This window comes from Carassius gibelio, chromosome A19 (genome assembly GCF_023724105.1).
Source record: "Carassius gibelio isolate Cgi1373 ecotype wild population from Czech Republic chromosome A19, carGib1.2-hapl.c, whole genome shotgun sequence".
Lineage (NCBI taxonomy): Eukaryota > Metazoa > Chordata > Actinopteri > Cypriniformes > Cyprinidae > Carassius > Carassius gibelio.
In genome coordinates, this window is record NC_068389.1 from 11,080,090 (window position 1) to 11,102,141 (window position 22,052).

Sequence of the window (22,052 nt, forward strand, 5' to 3'; positions counted from 1 at the left end):
TTGTTTATTTTGTTTTTTATTTGAGTGTTTATTTCAGTATTGAATACTTGGCACTGTGGACTTTAAGAAAATAAAATACATACTTGTCAATTTCCAATACGAGAATTCTGATTTTGATCTGTTTTTTATTTTTATTTTTATTTTTATTATTATTATTTATTTTTTTATCACATTTTAAATAATATATTGTGTTTAATAGTATTCTGTGGTGGAAATTACATTTTAATGAATTTTAGAACTCATTTTTTGCTAAGTCTAATTCCACAGTTAACATTTAATGTATCCTAACTAAACACAATTAAAAGTCCACATGAAACCAACATTGACCCTTTTGATTTGTTAGTGTACTAGTCTTGTGGTGAAAAGTTAATCCACAGAGCAAAAACAAAACAAAAACATTTTCAGCAAGAAAGCACATTTTCAAATTTGACTAAGGATTATTTCAATTATTCTGCATTTAAATATTTCTGACTTCAATATATACATTTTCTGCATAGTTGCGAAATTATAAAAATAACTTGACTTTAAAAAATATATATATATTGCAAATTGCATGTCTCATATTTTATCTCAAGCTCAAGAAAGATAAAAAGAAAGAAAGAAAGAAAGAAAGAAAGAAAGAAAGAAAGAAAGAAAGAAAGAAAGAAAGAAAGAAAACTTTCTTGGGTCAATATTTTTTGTTGTTTTTTAATAAATTATATAATTCCTTTTCATATGATGAATATGAAGGTTTTGTGTTTTCACTATATTTGTATTTAGATTAACATATCAAAAAATTTAACAATTTCTATTTTTTCTGAGGTTAATTATTTATTTACATTTTATTTAGATGGATTTCATAATTTTAGATTAAACATTTAAGTCTGGAACAAGGGCAAAACAATGAAATACAGTTTTAAAGACAGTTTTAATAAACTTCCATAAAAAAATAAAATAAAATAAAAAACATATATATATTGGAAATCTGTTAGTTTTAATTAAAAAGAAAATTCCCTGGGGTATTAAAGTGCCTGAAGTTGAAAAAACACCCATTCCATATGTTTTACTTTCCCTCTCTTCATTTTCCTCTGTACCTCACCCAACTTCATGTCATTATAATTTTAATTATTCGTTTAGCCCTTTCTCACTCATATCCTCTGAGGCCCAGCTGAGTGTGTATTCCTCCTCTCTGCTTTCTCTCCATCTTTCCTTCTCTACTCTTTCCACATGCATGTGTATTTCATTGCTAAGTCCGGAAGATCTCTCCCTTTCTCTTTTTCTCCACATCCATCATTCAGATTTCCATCTGTCTGCCCTTATGTTTCATAATTCTCCTTCATTCTCTCCCTCCCTCACTCTCTCTTTCTCTTGTTGTGCAGTAGGCTTGACACTTTTGTCTGGGGAATGATGGATGACCTTCTCCTTTGTGCTCCAGCCACTGTAGACTAATCACTCGCTTTGCCGAAACACATATACAGTACACACATGCACATCCACATATAGCGCTCCAGCCTCTGTGTTTATGAGCTTATGTGTTGCAATGTTTTGTTGTAGACGTTATAGATAATATGGGCTGTTTGTTTAGTTGAGGAATGAGTGGGGAACTTGGGTGGTGTGATGTGGAGAGGACAGAATAACTGTGGTTGTGCTGAGGAGACATGGGTGTGGACATCAGCATCGTTCGGATGTTTGAATCTAAAGACACTAAATGTCTGCATGCTTGGCTTGCTTGTAAGTACAGGTTATCTTTAGTTTCATCATGTCCTGCGCTAACCAGTCAACAGCTGCTCTGGCCCCATCTGTCCAAGTCCGTCCAACACACACACACACACACACACACACAGAGAGAGAGAGAGAGAGAGAGAGAGAGAGAGAGAGATTAACAAAGTTTTTCATTTATTTCCCTGTATAAACAAAGACACTCTACAACACACTGAAAAGCATCTCTAATTCCTGCACCAGATATCAGTTATCACTTTCATTTGACCGCACACACATACACACACACACAATAACATACTGTACATGCAGTGAATGTGCATGTGTCTTAATGTCTAACAAAAGGCCAGTGTGTTTGAGATCTTGGGAATCCTGCACAGCTGGAAATTATGTTCCACTCCAGCTTTTGGAACACAGTAGCAAAAGTGACTTCTGTAAATGTGTAATGTACACTGTATATACAGTATGGCTGTATTTTATATACAAGTGAAGCAGCCAAGTGATGATATCTCAGATCATTATTTAGTTTTGTGCAAACTTCATATAGCCAAAATTGTAAATTCTACTTCTGGTTATAAGTATGGAAGAACCATCACTTCTACCACAAAAGACTGCTTTTTAAGTTATCTTCCTGATGTATCCAAATTCCTTAGCATATCCAAATCCTCAGAACAACTTGATGATGTAACAGAAACTATGGACTCTCTCTTTTCTAGCACTTTAAAAACAGTTGCTCCTTTACGCTTAAGGAAGGTTAAGGAAACCAGTATGACACCATGGTATAATAAGCATACTCGCACCCTAAAGAGAGCAGGCCGAAAAATGGATCGCAGCTGGAGGAAAACAAAACTAGAGGTATTTCATATTGCTTGGTGGGAAAGTAACCTATCCTACAGAAAAGCATTAAAAACTGCTAGATCCGATTACTTTTCTTCTCTTTTAGAAGAAAACAAACATAACCCCAGGTTTTTATTCAATACAGTGGCTAAATTAACGAAAAATAAAGCCTCAACAAGTGTTGACATTTCCCAACATCACAGCAGTAATGACTTTATGAACTACTTTACTTCTACCACAGGAGCTGCTGAAACAGTTCTACTCCACCATCATTGAATCCATCCGCTGCACTTCAGTAACTGTCTGGTTCAGCTCAGCTTCTAAATCGGACCTCAGAAGACTACAGAGGGTAGTCCGGACTGCTGAGCGAATCATCGGTTCAACTCTCCCATCTATTCAAGAACTGTACTTATCCAGAGTGAGAAAAAGGGCTGTCAAAATCACTTTGGACCCCTCACATCCAGCACACTCCCTCTTTGAACTGTTGTCATCTGGTCGACGCTACAGATCACTGAGCACCAGACCAGACACAGGACCAGTTTCTTCCCTCAGGCAATCCATCTTATGAACAGCTGATAATAACGGCGAACACACTACACTTTATATACACATACGCTTTATTTATCTTACACACATACTTAGTATACACTTAAATTTTGCACATAATATATATGTACATACATAACTGCATTTTGTAATATACCTGCCTACAATTGTCATTTGTATATTGTCATTCACTATCTACTTATTTGTATTTTTTATTATTTTATTATGTGTTTTATGTTCTGTCGCTGTCATTCTGTTGTACTGCGGAGCTTCTGTCACGAAAACAAATTCCTCGTATGTGTAAACATACCTGGCAATAAAGCTCATTCTGATTCTGATTCTGATTCTAAAATCAATACTATTAGAGATAAAATTGTAACCATTCAGCTGTCAGCTACAGTATCGAATCAGACAGTGCACTATAGACCCCCTGAGGAACAGTTCCACTCATTCTCTACTATAAGAGAGAAAGAATTGTATAAACTTGTTAAATCATCTAAACCAACAACATGTATGTTAGACCCTATACCATCTAAGCTCCTAAAATAGGTGCTTCCAGAAGTCATAGATCCCCTTCTAACTATTATTAATTCCTAATTGTCATTAGGATATGTCCCCAAAACCTTCAAACTGGCTGTTATTAAGCCTCTCATCAAAAAAACACAACTTGACCCCAAAGAACTAGTTAATTATAGACCAATCTCAAATCTCCCTTTTCTGTCCAAGATACTAGAAAAGGTTGTATCCTCACAATTATATGCCTTTTTAGAGAAAAATGGTATATGTGAGGATTTCCAGTCAGGATTTAGTCCGTATCATAGTACTGAGACTGCTCTCCTTATTACAAATGACCTGTTCTTATCATCTGATCGTGGTTGTATCTCTCTATTAGTTTTATTGGATCTTAGTGCTGCGTTTGACACAATTGACCACAACTTTCTTTTGCATAGACTTTGGTGGCATTAATGGAAGTGCATTAGCATGGTTTAAATCGTACTTATATGACCGCCATCAGTTCGTAGCAGTGAATGAAGATGTATCATATCGATCATAAGTGCAGTATGGAGTACCTCAAGGCTCAGCACTAGGGCTGCTAGTCTTCACGCTTTATATGTTACCCTTGGGAGATATCATCAGGAAACATGGTGTTAGCTTTCACCGTTAACACTGAAACACACCAATTTGAAAAACTAATGGAATGGATAGTCAAGATAAAAAACTGGATGACGAGTAATTTCTTACTGCGCAATTCTTAAAAACAGAGCTGTTAATTATAGGACCTAAAAACTCTGCTTGTAATAACCTAGAACACTGTCTAAGAATGGATGGCTGCTCTGTCAATTCTTCGTCATCAGTTAGGAACCTAGGTGTGCTATTTGATCGCAATCTTTCCTTAGAAAGCCACGTTTTTAGCATTTGTAAAACTGCATTTTTCCATCACAAAATTATATCTAAATTACGGCCTATGCTCTCAATGTCAAATGCAGGAATGTTAATCCATGCATTTATGACCTCAAGGTTAGATTATTGTATGCTTTATCGGGTGGTTGTTCTGCACGATTAGTAAACAAACTACAGCTAGTCCAAAATGAAGCAGCAAGAGTTCTTACTAGAACCAGGAAGTCTGGCCATATTAGACCGGTCCTGTCAACAGTGCACTGGCTCCCTATCAAACATCGTATAGATTTAAAAATATTGCTTATTACTTATGATGCCCTGAATGGTTTAGCACCTCAGTATTTGAATGAGCTCCATTTACATTATAATCCTCTACGTCCGCTATGTTCTCAAAACATATATATAAGTGTGTGTGTGTGTGTGTGTGTGTGTGTGTGTGTGTGTGTGTGTGTGTGTGTGTTATATATTTATAACATATATATATGTTGTATCATTTGTAGGGAACTGGGGTACTGGCTGATGTTATACTGGCAATAATAATAATAATAATACACAAAAACAAATTAAATATTTCCTATTCATAAAAAGTATTGTTCCAAAATAATAATTAGACTAACCCCACAATACAATAGTACAAATAGAAAAAAAAAAAAAAAATATATATATATATATATATATATATATATATATATATATATATATATGTATATATATATATATATATATATATAAAGTCAGTTCATTGTGTGCTTTGAGATTGTGTGCATATAAAAAAAAAAAAAAAAAAACTCTATTTGAGTGGCCAGAGGAAATGTAATGTTCTAATGGAATGTAATTAGGAAACCCAATCCTGTTTTGTAACAGAGATAGTGAAAGGACGAGAGAGCGACAGACGGTGAAAGAGAGAGAATTCACTGCAAGAAGCATACGCAGCAGCTCAAACATTAAAAATAAAGCCTTCAATAATTCACTCGTGCACTTAAGACGCATATTATATGTGCAGACGAAGGCCTATCAGACATTATTTAACATTTGCAGATGGGAGAGGCCTGGTGTGTGTGTGTGTGTGTGTGTGTGTGTGTGTGTAAGGTCAGGTTCTAGATGACCCTGACTGTTCCTCAGGGTTGAACCTGTAGTTTTCTATCCTGTTTACCCTACAGGAACTGAGAACTGTGTTCCTCATTTATCAAACTCAGGGTCTCTGACACCATCTCTGAATCTAATCGCCACATGCGCATGTGCGTTTATATCCAGACGAGAGACAAGGACAGAAACTCAGCCAATACTGTGTGTGTCCTCAAAGTCAATGCGCCTGTGATTATTCATAAGGCCTATGAAATTAATACTTTTATTCAGCAATAATAAATTAAATGGACAAAAATGTGTCTCTTTCTATTCATAAAAAATACTGCAAAAATCTGTTTAAAAAAAAAAAAAGAAAAAAAGAACAACTGTTTCAACATTGATTGAAAATCAAAAGCAATGTTTCTTAAAAATCAGAAAGTTAGAATGATTTCTGAAGGATCGTGTGACACTGAAGACCAGAGTAATGATGATGTTGGAAATTCAGCTTTGAATCACAGGAATAAATTACATTTTAAAATATATTCAAATAGAAAACAGTTATTGATTAATATAGATAGTGATTAATATTTCTGTGTGCTGATTTTTGATCAAATAAATGTAACCTACGAGTGGCTTATTTCAAAAACCAAAACTTTTTTTTATCTCACAAAGCTATATTTCATAGTAGCGATATCACATATATTTTATGACTAATATATGACTTGACATATTAACTATTGCATATTGCATTTTTATTTCACATAACTGTGACTGTATATCAAAAAAAACAATGATTTTTATGTAAATTTACCTTTCACAATGTCACTTTATGTGTCACAATATGGCCTTATTTGTTATTTACAATTAACTTTCATTTTAACTCTCAGAAAGAAACTGACTAGCATATTAATTGATTAATTAATTTCTTGTAACTGCACATTTATTTTTCATATATCTTGAAATATTAGAAATAATTGATCTAACAATTACCATTTTATTTACACTTTTGAGCAACTTATTAAAGCCAGTACTATAAAAAAAAATAAATAAATAAATAAAACATAAATAAACAAAAAAATAAACGTTGGGACACTGTACAAATTGTGAATAAAAACAGAATTCAATGATGTGGAAGTTTCAAATTTCAATATTTTATTCAGAATACAACATAGATGACATATATTTTCTCAGCTTAAACATTTGATATCATTTTAAGGGAAAGATACGTTGATTTAAAATTTCATGGCATCAACACATCTGTGTGGCATCCCTGCTTCTTTTTAGAACAGTCTGCAAACGTCTGGGGACTGAGGAGAAATGTTGCTCAAGTTTAGGAACAGTAATGTTGTCCCATTCTTGTCTAATACAGGCTTCTAGTTGTTCAACTGTCTTAGGTCTTCTTTGTCGCATCTTCATCTTCATGTTGCACCAAATGTTTTCTGTGGGTGAAAGATCTGGACTGCAGGCTGGTCATTTCAGTACCGGATCCTTGTTCTACGCAGCCATGATGCTGTATTTAATGCAGTATGTGGTCTGGCATTGTCATGTTGGAAAATGCAAGATCTTCCCTGAAAGAGATGACATCTGGATGGGAGCATGAGTTCTAGAACTTGGATATACCTTTCAGCAATGATGGTGCCTTTCCAAATGTGTAAGCTGCCCATGCCACACGCACTCATGCAACCCCATACCATCAGAGATGCAGGCTTCTGAACTGAGCGCTGATAACAACTTGGGTTGTCCTTGTCCTTATATAAAAAAAAAAAAAACATTTGCGCTGCGCCTTGCGCCGGGTGTATTATAGGGCCCATTAGAGTTTTAGCCTGCAACGCCGAATTGCAGATTGGATTGTGTTCACCGACAATGTTTTCTGGAAGTATTGCTGAGCTCCACTATTTTTCGCCACAGCATTGGGGGAATTGGTGATCCTCTGCCCATCTTGACTTCTGAGAGACACTGCAACTTTGAGAGACTCTTTTTATAACCAATCATGTTGCCAATTGACCTAATAAGTTGCAAACGGGTCCTCCAGCTGTTCCTTATATGTACATTTAACTTTTCTGGCCTCTTATTGCTACCTGTCCCAACTTTTTGGGAATGTGTAGCTCTCATTAAATCCAAAACGAGCCAATATTTGGCATGACATTTTAAAATGTCTCACTTTCAACATTTGATATGTTTATGAGATTTGTGAATTATTCCATTTTCCTATTTTACTCACAATTTGTACAGCGTCCCAACTTTTTTGGAATCGGGTTTGAATATGTATCATTCTAAATGTTGCCGATTCTGCAAGGGGTATGTGAATTTCGGAGCAATACTGTATATATGTGTCAGGGTTAGGCAAGGAGGAACTCAAGTGCAGACAGGGAATCACAAAACAAGGGGTTTATTTACAAAAAGGGGAAAAACAAAAACCCACGAGGGGGAAAACAACGGCTATGTCAGAAACAAAACAACTTAACAGGACAGGATTGACATGAAAAAACAAACTCTTAAACACTAACTACAAACAAACACTCACGTTAATACAAAGACTTCTCAAAGGGGGTTACAAGGGTAAACTTCTCACAAGACTGACCAGTAGGAATACATATGTGAAACAATGAACCGACGCAAGACAGAGCACACTAGGAGATCTAAATAGGGGGAACAATCAAGACACGACAGGTGGCACAGATGGGACAATCAAGACACGACTAGGTTAACAAGGGGGGCGGGGCAAGGGAACGAGACAACACAAGCACATGGCCCAAAGACAAGGCCATGCGCTTGTACACAAAACACGGGTCTGTCATGATCCTGCCTCAAGACTAGGAAAAATCAAGGACACGAGGGCAGAATCATGACAATATGTGGTGTATTTATAAGCACTTAATGTATATGTATGTTTTGTGTGCTGTGTGTGGAAGGGTGTTATTATTTACTGATCCTAGCTGGGATGTGATGGTACACACATGCATTATAATCTATTAAGACCCTCTCCGTGACCTTTCATCTCTTGTAAGTATGATTTGTGCATCTGTGTGCATTTGTTAAAATGCCTATGTCTTTTTCATTGAACTATTAATAGTCACACCCAGCAGGAAGCAGTAAATTGTGTCACTCTTGTGATATAATGAATATTCTAAACTCTTTTGGCTGCTCTGTTGCAGAGTTTTTGAGGGCATTTACGCAAGGTTACAGCTGTCCACAGGCACGCCACAAGCAGCTTAATGGACCAGAATAAAGCTCCTATTCAATATGACTTGCAACGGCATTAACCAAATTAAATCGCCTTTATTCACTAAACTTTGATTTATAATCGAGAAACCCAATTTTCTCCTGGACTGGTCAGTGCAAGATGTCTGCTTCATGTTAGCGAGTGATAGACGGAGGCCTTCATTTCCTCTGAGAGGAATGAAGATTATAGACTGAAAATATATAGCTGAGATATAATTGCTGTGATATAAATTCTGCAGCTTGCTGCTGCTGTTTCAATCTGCCTAGTAAAATCACAACGTAAAGCGTATAATAGACTGAAGTGTGTGCTTAGTTGGTGTTTCTGGTCTTGGTTGCTTACTTGGTCATTGCTAGTAACCAGCATAATTTGATTTTGGATGCTGGTCGTTTAACTAGTTTAACCAGCAGAGGAAAGAAGAAATGTCACCTGGGCAACTAGCTTAAATATAAAAAATAAGTTTGAAGTTGAAGTAACTGTGATTAAAGGTACAATTTGTAAGATATTTGCAGTAAAATATCCAAAAACCACTAGGCTAGTGTTATATATTTTGTCCAGCTGATTACTAACAATATCTGTATTGTTTTCAACTACTTGTAAATCATGAGAAAATTCCCATTCTAAACAGTGACACGGACAGTGCAGTCGCCTGTCAATGACGTTAGTTACCCTTTGTTACCGCCTTTACTGACGTAGAACTATATGACAAATGCGGAAGTTGTGTCTAGCATCCAGCAAACCATTAGCTTGCTTCAAGAAGTTCTTTAGTTACTTCTTCTTGCACATTTTATGGTGGATTGTTTACTTATTTATGGAACATAATTACTGTTTGCTGTCTACCGCTGGTTCTGTCGACAAGGGCAGCTCGCGTAAACGTAAGCATACGGGACAACCAAATGACCCAAAAAGAGTTTGGGACAAGAGGAGAGAAAGAGTGAGGATCAATATTGGTGTTGCATTTTCTAGATGGAGAGAACTTCACAACAAATTTCAACTAGAAAGACATGCCGATCTCGCTAGTGTGTTACTCGACAGGTGAGTTGTTTTGATTTGTTTCTTTACAGAAAACGTATGCTATTATAACGATCAACAAGATTAGTTAAGGGACATACACTCCAAACACTGGGCATCGCATCTCTAGACCCGCACGAGGACGCGTCTGATCAGTAGTCCGATTGCGTCTTTGCATTGACTTTGTAGGTAATCTACTCGTGCAAATTGATTAATTCGTGTTTGCTATGTATGTCCAATTACTGTGTTTGAATGTACACGAATTTGTTGAACAAGTGGTAATCTTTTTCATATCATCTGATTGATGGCCATCAGCGGTTGGGTAGAAGACAACAAATCCCATCATTCCACGCTCCTTCTTAGCATCATCAAACCACGCCATTGTTATTGTTTTGGTAGTCCGCCCTCTAGTGGCAGGTCCTACGACCTGTAACTTTACGTAAATGTTTTATTAGTTGTTTTATTTTAAACATGTCTATACAGTATGTATTTAGTTAACTGAAATAACCCTGGTGACAACTCAACTCACAACTCATCATGCTTTTATTTTTCTTCAAAGTGCTGTACACTCAAAAACAAACAAACAAGTTTAAAAAATAGGGGATAGTGTGCTGTATTAATATGAGGGAATTTTTTATTTTTTTTTTGCAAGTGTTTTATCTGTATTTTGAATTTTGCACTGTAGTGACATTTTCCATTGTGTGTGTCTGGGTGTGTGTGTGTGTGCCATGTCATAATCAGATCTCAACAAGGAAGTTCTGGTTAAATGTCTTGTTCTAGCTCAAAAAGGGGCTCATTAATGTTCCACTTCCTGATTTACACCTACTCAGCATTGTAGCTGTACTAGAGAACTTCGATCTTTAATTATCAAAGTTTACTAAGACAGGCATCACCATTAGCTCTGTTCATACTTAGAATGAATACACTACTAGGGCTCAGTATCACTGGACCCTTCAACTGTCATATTCTGTATCTTTCCATTTCAGTCTGTCTCAGACTGGCAGAGATGTGTGTGTTTGTATGTGTTACATGAGGCAGTCTGGCAGCTGGCAATGCTGGTCTGGCTGGTCAGGGATTGTGGGTATTTGGGTATTCCCACATGCAGCTGAGCCAACAGTAGCGGAGGACTTCCCTGAAGTGAGACCGAAAACACAGAGGAGTAGCTGTAGAGAGGGGCTACATGAACCACAGAGCTCAGTCTCAAACATATAGAGGTATAAAAACTTTAAAAGTACCAAACCCAAAAAAAAAAAAAAAAAAAAAAAAAAAAAAATTAATTGTGCTTTTTAATCATTGAAATCAGGTTTCATTTAAAATCAGTTTAATTGTACATTTTCATTTGCATTCACACTATTGCTTTTGGACACACTAGAATATTATTTTAATTTTAAGTTTATTATTATCATTATTATTATTATTATTATTATTATTATTATTATTATTATTATTATTATTATTTACTTTTATTACGATACTACTAAAAATAATGAAAAACTGATTATTAGAATATTTTAACTCAATCTTAATCTTGTATGTATTGTTACTGACTATTGCTACTGCTGCTGCTGCTACTACTAATAAATTAGGTAGTAAGAAATATAAATCTCTTGTAATTTTTTTTTTAATCTTCTTGTAATTATTTTTTAATTTTACTATATTTAATTTTACCTATTTAATCTCGATTATAAGTCGCTTTGGATAAGAGAATCTGGAAATGTATTTTGTTTTTGTTTTTATTTATTGGTTCATTTGTTTTGGCATTTATTTATTTTATAATAATACCTTTTTTAGTGTTTTTCATATAATAAATGGTTCAAAGCTATACTACTACTACTAGCAGTAGTAATAATAAATTAAGTATTATAAATATTATTCAGTAGTAATTTATATCTTTCAGTATGCCTGCAGTCTCTGTTGCAAGACGCTTTGGATAACAGTGTCTGCTAAATGCATGAATATAAATGTAATGTAATTGCAATCTCCATAACTTTAGAATAATTGGGTCCTATTTGAGAGACATATCTGGCGTGTTGAGTATCATTATCTATATGGGAATCAGTAGCAATCAAACAGTATCCAGAATGACACTCATCCTGGACAATCCAGCCATTCAAGGCCGAGGCAGATGTGTGTTTGTTGGCATGCATGTGTATGTATGTATATGCATGTATGTTTATTATCTCACTGACCCTGATTCCTGTCTCATAGTTGATTGATTCTTCCCTCTTAACGCAGGAAGTGCTTCGAAGCTGCCTCCCCCTTTCCCAGACTCCCGTGCTACCGCATTCCTGACCCTGCTCCCTTGTTTTCCTTTCTCTCTACTCACATCTGCCATATTCCACTTCCCACTTCGAGAGAGCGAGTGTGTGTGTGTGTGTGTGTGTGTGTGTGTGTGTGTGAGAGAGAGAGAGAGAGAGAGAGAGAGAGAGAGAGAGAGAGAGAGATAAAGGTTGATAGAGGGTCAAGATGTTCTGGGTCTTTACCAAGGTCAAAGACACGCTTGAGTTTAATTCTGTCTTCACTTTAACTGCTCCAGTTCTACAGCTCATTATGTTTGCAAATCAGTATCTTTGTCATGCATTTACAGAAAACAAGAATATATTTACATGATGAGATGTAAACACTTTAGAAATGAAGAAAAATAATTTGAGGAATTTTACAAGCATGTGATTGTTAGTTGAACAGTAAGATAATGAATATTGTTTCAATATTAAAACATGGCTGATTCAGAATGTGTCCAATGTGTACAAATGTCATTACTCCAGTCTTCAGTGTCATGCAATTTCTCAGAAATCATTCTAATATGTTGTTTCTCTGCTCAGTAAACCTTTTTTATTTCTGTCAGTATTGAAAACTGTTGTGCTGCTTAATATTTTCTTAAATATTTCTGCTTAAAGGGTTGGTTCACCCAAATATTACAATTATGTCATTAATAACTCACCCTCGTGTCGTTCCAAACCCGTAAGACCTCTGTTCATCTTCAGAACACAGTTTAAGATATTGTAGATTTAGTCCGAGAGCTTCCTGTCTCTCCATTGAAAGAGTGTGTACGGTATACTGTCCATGTCCAGAAAGGTAAGAAAAACATCAAAGTAGTCCATGTGACATCAGAGGGTCAGTTAGAATTTTTTGAAGCATAGAAAATACATTTTGATCCAAAAATAGCAAAACTACAACTTTACTCAGCATTGTATTCTCTTCTGTTGTGAGAGCATTCACTTCAGTTTAGTGATATCCAGTTTGCGAAGGAATATTTGGGTGAACTAAGCCTTTAATATAGATTCTTTGAATAGCAAAGTTTTTTTAAATAGAAAACCTTTGTAATATTATAAAAATAAAATAAAAAAAATCTGCAGTGCTTTAAAATACTGAAATCATCATGGGTCTGTAGACTTTGAATCCACTGTAAGTCACTTTGGATAGAACTATCTACTAAACCCAAATAAATTAAATAGTCACAGGATTAAAGTAAACACAAAAATTGAAGTCTAAAAAAAAAATGAATAAATATGCTTTCTTCAGGAAGTATGTGCTTAAAACATTTTCTGCTTATGCTAATGCAAATACATTCAAAAGCAGTGTACCATGTGGCGATAATAGTGGACTATAAAACAGCTCATTTCTCAAAAGAAAAATTGACATGTTCGGGGAACAGAAGACCTGTATGTCAAAGTCTCCATCAGAAATGAAAATCTCTTTTGTTTCTTCCATTGATTTGCTATCTCACTCGCTGTCTCCGAAGAAGATTTATGAGCGAAGCTTTATTCATTACATCTGTGTCAGTTTTATGAATGAAAGAGTGAGATGCTAAAGAGCTATTTTGGGGGAAAGCCACCTTCCTGTTTGGAAAAGCATCACTTCCTGTTAGATTTGCAACTGGGCCCTGTGGACACGGTTATTATGGACTGTGAGTAGTTTTGATGGAAATATTAAGTGGAGGCATCCCTTTATTTGCTCAAGGTGTCAAGTCAATGTGATTGTAGAAATCTTGATTTTTATTTTTTTCAGTTTCATGTTAAAATATGTCAGACCTTTTCCAATTCAAAAGCAGGGGCCACTGAATGACTGACTGATTGATTGAATAAGTGAACAAAAGAACAGTGGAGAGTGCAGTCTGAGGAATGGATTGACATTTATTTCATATACTTTCAGTTCTTTTCATTAATGGAATTCATCTGAGCTGTATCAACAGTGTAGTACAAGGTTTCAAAGTGAGCACAGCAGCCCCAAAGAAACGTCTCTAGGTTACGTATGTAACCCTAGTTCCTCGAGGGAACGAGACGCTGCGTCAATGCGCTTTGGGGAATGCGCCCAGCGTGCGCGACTCTGAATATCATGTGAAATCAGACCAATGGAAGAGCGTGATGTCACCGGCGGAGTGACGTAAGCGACCAGGAAGCTATAAAAGCACGTGCCACTCAGCTGGCGTCAGCTTCGAGTACCAGCAAGCGCCGGCAGGGGTGCCGGGGGTATGGCTCCGAGACGCAGCGTCTCGTTCCCTCGAGGAACTAGGGTTACATACGTAACCTAGAGATGTTCCTCTTCAGGAACTCGAGCTGCGTCAATGCGCTTTGGGGAACGAGTACCAACGCCGCCAGACCACCAAACCCCTGCCTAGTGTGTATCCGAAGAGCACAGCTTAGGTCAGGAGGACTGAAGCGCCTGGAGTGACTGGCATGTCTAGGCCATAGAATTTGACAAACGTGGAGGGCGTGGACCATCCCGCAGCATTGCAGATGTCCAGCATGGATACACCTGCTAAGAGAGCCTTGGAGGCCGCCATACCCCGAGTAGAGTGAGCCTTGGCTCCCGACAGCGGGGGACGACCAGAGGACTCATAGGAAGCGTTGATAGCCTCTACTATCCAACGACTAATAGTCTGCTTAGAAGCAGGAAAACCCCTCTTGGGGGGACCTTAGCATACAAGCAATTGATCGGTCTTTCTCCACAGGGCAGCTCTGTGGACGTACGCGTCCAGCGCTCGAACTGGACACATACAATTTAGCTTCGCCTGGTCGGGCTCCCGAAAGGGAGGAGGACAGAAAGCCTGCAGCACTACCGGTTGTGGAGTAACAGAGGGAACCTTAGGAACATATCCCGCTCGAGGGTATATGAACGCTTTAGTCATGCCTGGTGCAAACTCAAGATAAGTAGGGGCCACAGAGAGGGCCTGAAGGTCTCCTACTCTCCGCAGAGAGGTGATAGCCAACAGAAAGGAGGTTTTAAGTGTGAGATGTCTGTCTGAGATATCTTGAATAGGTTCAAATGGGGGTTTGCAGATCGCCTCTAACACCACAACCAAGTCCCACGGGGGAATACGGGACCGTACTGGAGGTTTCAGCCTCAGCGCACCGCGGAGGAAACGTGTAACTAGGGGGTGTCTTCCCAAAGACTGGCCATCGAGAAGGGCGTGGTAGGCCGCAATAGCCGCCATGTAGACCTTCAACGTGGAGTGGGTCAACCCTGCAGAGAGCCTAGCCTGTAGAAACTCCAGAACTGTACCAATCAGGCAGTTTGCTGGGTCTAACCGGCGGTCTCTGCATCATGAGGTGAAGAGTTTCCACCTCAGGGCGTACAGTTTCCTCGTTGAGGGAGCTCTGGATTGGAGAAGGGTCTCAACAACCTCGGTTGAGAGACCGGCTGCTAACAGTTGTGCCCCCTCAGGGGCCACACCCACAGCTTCCACAACTCCGGGCGAGGGTGAATTATCGTACCCTGCGCCTGCGAGAGTAGGTCTGTCCTGATCGGTATCTCCCACGGAGAGCCGTCGAGGAGCGAGACTAGATCTGAGAACCATACTCGGCCCTGCCAGAACGGGGCTACTAACAACAGTCGGACCCCGACTGGCCTTCTTTGACTCTCTCGACTGAGATGCGGTCGAATCCCATACTACGCCTAGATAGGTGGTTCTCTGAACCGGAGAAAGCACACTCTTCTTGGCGTTCAGTCTCAAACCCGGCTCCCCCATATGTGCGAGGACGACATCTCGATGTCGAACCGCAGCCTGCTCTGACTGAGCTAAGATCAACCAATCGTCGATATAGTTGAGAATGCGGATGCCCTGCATGCGCAAGGGGGACCAAAGCCGCGTCTACACATTTTGTGAACGTGCGGGGTGAGAGTGCAAGGCCGAAGGGAAGTACTCGATATTGGTAAGCTTCGCCCCCGAAAGCGAACCTCAGAAACTTCCTGTGTTGTGGAAGGATCGATATGTGAAAATATGCGTCTTTGAGATCTATTGTGACAAACCAGTCCTCGGACCTGATCTGCGCTACAACATACTTGATTGTGAGCATTCTGAATTTTAGTCTCATAACTGAACGATTTAAGACCCTCAAGTCTATAATTGGACGCAGCCCCCCATCCTTCTTTGGAACTATGAAATACCGGCTGTAAAATCTGGACTCCCTGTCTTGAGGAGGGACCATCTCGATGGCCTCCTTCTCTAAAAGGGTTTTCACTTCCTGTTCCATAACCAGACCCTGCCTGAGGCCGACTATTGTCTGAACGACCCCGTTGAATACTGGCGCCACGGAGCAAAACTGAATGCGGTAGCCTTTTTCTACTGTGTGCAGGACCCATCGAGATATATTTGGCAGTAGTTTCCACGCTACTAAATAATATACTAAGGGAATCAGTCTCTCGAGACTGATCTCTGGTGTAAGAGGCCCCCGCAGGGGCGGCGAGCGCCTCAGCCCCGCTACGCGCACGGGCGGAAGATACTGAGAGGGAGTCTCGCTGGGACCTGCTGTGCCCTGGAACACTGGCAGGGGAACACTGGCAGGGTTGGCAGACCGGCCCCCAGAGGGCGCTGAGGTGAGACGGGCACCGTGTACTGCGGTGTGCACCGTTCTACCTAGAGGCTGCCCTCTGAAACCCTGGGCTCTTGGCGTCAGGGTTTCTTGGCAGAGGACTTCTTAGCTTCGATAACTGCCCTAAGATCTTGTTTGGGCTGGGAAGTCCTCGGCCGAGAGCGTCTCTCGTTCCCGACACGGAGGAGCACGAGAGGCGACGCTCTGTTTTTGGGCCTCGCGGTACGAGGAGCTAGGGTGGGGCTGGGGCATCTCCCGCCCAGAAGCCCCAAGGGAGCGACGAGGGAGGAACTTATGGAACGCCGCCGCTTGTTTGCGGGCCTCCTGAAACCTGTCGACGACAGAATTGACTGCGTCGCCGAACAGGCCAGTCGGCTGGATCGGGGCGTCCATGAGGCAGACCCTGTCCCGCTCTTTCATATCGGACAGGGTCAACCATAAGTGCCTCTCCGCGGCCACCATAGCTGCCATGGACTGCCCAATCGTTCGAGCGGTCTCCTTGGTGGCGCGGAGGGAGAGATCAGCGGTCCTTCTTAGCTCTGATATATCGTGGGACTTGATCTCCTCTCCCTCGTCTAGCTCCTTCAGCAAGTCGGCTTGGTACGCCTGTAACACCGCCATGGTGTGCAGACACGCACCAGCCTGACCTGCAGCCGCATACCCTTTGCCCACCAAAGCCGATGTTGCTCTGAGTGGCTTTGAGGGCAATACCAGGGCCTTTAGAGATGATGCCGTGCCAGGGGACAGATAGCTCGCGAGCGTCTGTTCCACCCGGGGCATCGCTCTATAACTGTGCTCTCCCATCCCCACTACGTTCCCATAGTAGTCTGACGAGGGGATGTAGAGACGGGCCGAGAATGGACATTTCCACGACCTGGCGATCTCTTCATGCAGTTCAGGAAAGAATGGCAGGCCCCGGCTGGGAGGTGGCTGACTCGCGCGCAGGAAGTGTTCATCGAGTTTGCTTCTCTGCGGTTCAGCTGTTTTTTCAGCGTGCCAATCGATATTTAACTTGGCCACCGCGCGAGTAACCACCTCCAAGAGCTCCTCATACTGCAGCGAGTGGGGTGGCGAATCCCTGTCGAGCGACTCCACGTCAACGTCCTCGGAGGAAGAGAGGCGGAGCGTCGACCCCTCTCCCTGAGTGGAAGGAACCGCTGTGCGTGCTTCCGACTCTAGGGATTGGGTGCCGGATCTGGCAGAAGTGGAAGGAGATAGGGACTGGCCGTCTCCATTCCCTCCACCAGATCCACTTGCGAACCCCACGAGTGCAGCCGCCGTTCTGCCTCAGCAGAAGCGGGACCAGCACCGCGGGGAACGCTGGTGAAGGCCCCCTCCTCGAAGAGGGCCCTCCGGGAACGAAGCAGCCGCACCGACATACGCTCACAGTGCGGGCAGTCGGCCCCCTCGAGAGCCGACTCAGCGTGCTTCGAACCCAGGCAAACCACGCAAAGGCTTTGTGTATCCCCACCCGTTATATATCTCGGGCAGGGAGGAACACACAGCCTATAAAGCGATTTGGAATCGCCAGTGTCAGTGTGTTTGACTTTCGCCTTGCTCTTTGGCATGTCTAGGAGCTCTTAAACTGGACAGACAACAGTAAATAAGACTCACAGACAAACAGTTTGACATTCACACACAGAGCGCTTGCTGAAAGACGCGAAGCTGACGCCAGCTGCATGGCACGTGCTTTTATAGCTTCCTGGTCGCTTACGTCACTCCGCCGGTGACGTCATGCACTTCCATTGGTCTGATTTCACATGATATTTAGAGTCGCGCAACACTGGGCGCGTTCCCCAAACCGCATTGACGCAGCTCGAGTTCCTGAAGAGGAACAAGGAAAACACCCAGAAACCTCTTCTAAGCTCTAGAAACCTGTGTGACTCTGAATAAAATTTTATTTATGTGTTCGAATGGTTATTCTTTGCCATATGTGTGACATAATCATGAATATCTGTATGATGTGTCAACCTGTCACACTTAGCCTAAGGCAAGGAACGAGGAGACGTACACTCAAACAACAGTCTTTTAATCCAAAAATCCAGAATATTACACTGGAACTACATGGGTTGATGTTCAATCTCAGACAAAGAAAGACTCAAACTTAAATGCAAGGGATAACTGGAGAAACATAGGTATACAGAATGACTAAATAACTAAACTAGGACAGGAACATGACCATATAAGGACCAACAGGAACTAAGACCAGGGTAAAACATGACACAGAACAGTTCAGGGGCGGATTCACAAAACATTCTTAAGAATAAAATTCTTCTTATTTTCTAACTTAAGAAAAAAGATATGAATATTTTAAATTCCCAAAAATTCATCTTAAGAATATTATATTTTTTTCTTAAGATTGTTCTTAAGGCAAAACCTAAGAAGAGTTCAAATTCTTGAAAAGAATCTTCTTAAAATAATTGTAAATAACTTCTTAAATTTAGGACAGCCACAAACAATAATAATTATTTAATGAATTTATTGGGTTATTTCAAATTAATTGTTATATTTAAGCATTACAACAACAGTTACATGTAATACATAGGAGGACTAGGAATGTGCAGGAGTTTTCTGAAGGGGCAGCGATGACTGTTAATGTAAACATGATCGCTCACGAGTAGCCTGTGTGTGACGCTGATTTTTGCTGACTTCAAAACTCATTAGCAACTCTGAAACGAGTCAGATAGGGAGCTTTAATTTAACACCGTTAATTTGAGCTTATAAATGCATAATCTTTGGCAGTATTCAGCGCATATGAATGTGCAGGATGCATTTGCTGTAGAAGCGCGGACTCACATACTGCACTGCAGCTTGAGACAGGCTACTTTAAAAGTAACTGTTCAAAAACAGGCCACGTTAAAAACATGAAGCTGAGTGCCAGTCAAAGTCACAACTAAAATATACAGTCTATGGTGCCTGCTTATTATGATTATTAGGGTAATCTTCCGGAAACGCAAGAAGACAATAGTGTGAGTTTAGCAGTGGATCATGTATTAATTCAGATAATGGCTGTTATTTTCTTCTTAAGAAAAAAATTTAAGATGTTCTTAAGAATGTAGTTGAGAACTTATTAAGAATTTTTCAAGAATTGCACTTAAGAACATTCTTACGAACTTCCTGGAATTTATCTTAAGAAATTTCTTAATTTATGTCTTAAGAAGATTTTCTTGAATCCGGCCCCAGAATCCTAACACAACCATTGATCATGTGATGCATGCGAGAAACATGTAAATTTTAAAATGTATGCATTTAGCAGACACGTTTATCCAAAGCAACTTACAATGCATTCAGGCTATCAATTTTCTCCTAACATGTGTTCCCTGGGATTCAAACCCCCAACCTTGCGCTTGCTAAACACAATGCATTACCACTTGAGCTACAGGAACACAAGTGAAAAATAAATGTGATTACGAGTGTTCACATGCATAGTAAAGGTCAAACGGCCATGGATGTGATGTTGCACAAGTTAATTATGGTTGTGTGCATGCATATGTTTGCATTTTGCAAGACAGAGCTTGTTTGTGTAAGACTAATGACATGTGACACAGATGCATGCCATTCATTCAGTCAGGCAGCAGATGCACTTTTTACAGATGGCATTTTGGCTGCCACCCTCCAATTCACCGAATCACAATGCACCAGTACAGACAAACAAACCAATGCAGGAACAGTAGCTCAAACAATTGTGCTTGTGGTTCAAATCCAGTCCAGAGAGCCACACTGAATCTGCAATTTTGACTGTGTATTAAAAAATATATTGTGTGACCCTGCTGAAAACATCAGCTTAGTCAGGATTGTTAAAAAAATATATTTATTTTTTTAAGATAAAAATTTGCCAGTGTGATGGGGGGGGGGTGGACTTGTGTACACTAGGCTGAATATTTGGTGTGCAAATTTGATTTGATAAACATTTTAACTTGAATGAACAGCTGTTAATGCACCTGTTCAGACCAACATTAACAATTTCATGCCATCAGTGTGACATTTTTCATATGACCAGAGCTGCTAAAACTACCACTTGTGGCACACTCCTGAAAACTCCCCCCAAACTACTACCAATAGTGCAGGCGTGCAGGGAGAGGTAGAGGGAGTGGGGGAGTTTTCAGGAGTGATGATATTACTGTGCCAAGGTCAAAGTGCTGCGAAGTGTTCTTCCGCCATACATTATAGTCATCATTTTTATCCGCTTATAAAATCGCCACGTTTTATTTTGTGTCACCATACTTACTCGTGTAACTACTCATGTAACCGTCTTTAAATAGGGATAACATGGAAGTGTTTGGTGGCTTCTCAATTCATCCCTGTTTGGATCCTAAGGAATGAGTGGTGCTAAGCTAAACACTAGCATAGTGGTGCCGCGCACTACAGCGATTGAGTGCACACACTGAGACTGAAGAGGTACGAATCAACTCGCCTAAGTTGAGGGAAGAACATAGTGGAATATGGCAAGATGACTTTTTCATTGGAGAAAGATATTTTATGGATATATGACTCTTATTTTAGCCGAAAGCAATGATTTAAAGTTCAAAGGTCCCATTCTTCGTGATCCCACTTTTTAAACTTTAGTTAGTGTGTAATGTTGTTGTTAGAGTATAAATAATATCTGTAAAATTGTAAAGATCAAAGTTCAATGCCAAGCGCAATATTTTATTTAACAGAATTCGCCTACAAAAAATGACCCGTTTGGACTACACCCCTCTAGTTCCTGCAGTAATGACGTCACTAAAACAGTTTTTTGACTAACATCCACCCACAGGAATACACAAACAGGGGTGCGTGATCTTGTTGCACTCCGACAGAGATGAGGAAGAGTTGCATTCGTGTTCGTCGCCATGTCGTCAAAACACTGTTATTTTCATCTCTGAGTCCAATCATCTTTGTTTAGCATTCCCAGGGACGCTGTGCTTGGAGATTAATGGTTACAATTTATGTTTAACTCGGTTCCCGAAAATTGTAATCCACATGTAAAACTATGTGCAGCAAATTTTGCTGAGGACAGTTTACTCAATCTCAATCAGTTTAATGCCGGATTCACACAAAGATTATTCTTGAAAGATGGAGCAGTTCCCTCTTTGTCTGGAGAAGGCGTTGTTTATGGACCACAACCGGTAAGTGTAATTTATTATTTAAGTTGGTGCGTTTAACAGTTTCGATTCTCATGCGCATCTCGTCAGTACATAAGTACATCTCCAGCACATGCTTCTGCCCACTTGCTTCTCAAAACTAGCCCAATCGCGTTTCTAGGAGGGCAGCTAGCTCAGCTGCTGTCGAATCACAACACAGGAACCGCTGGCCCAATCATAACTCGTTACGTATTTCTGAAGGAGGGACTTTACAGAAAAAGGAAGCCATCAGCCCGTTTTTATGACAGTGAAAACAGCGATATACAGATAGGTGTATTGTGTGAAAAATACTGTGTTTTTTTACATGCGAAACATGAACACATGTTAAATAGCACACTGTAA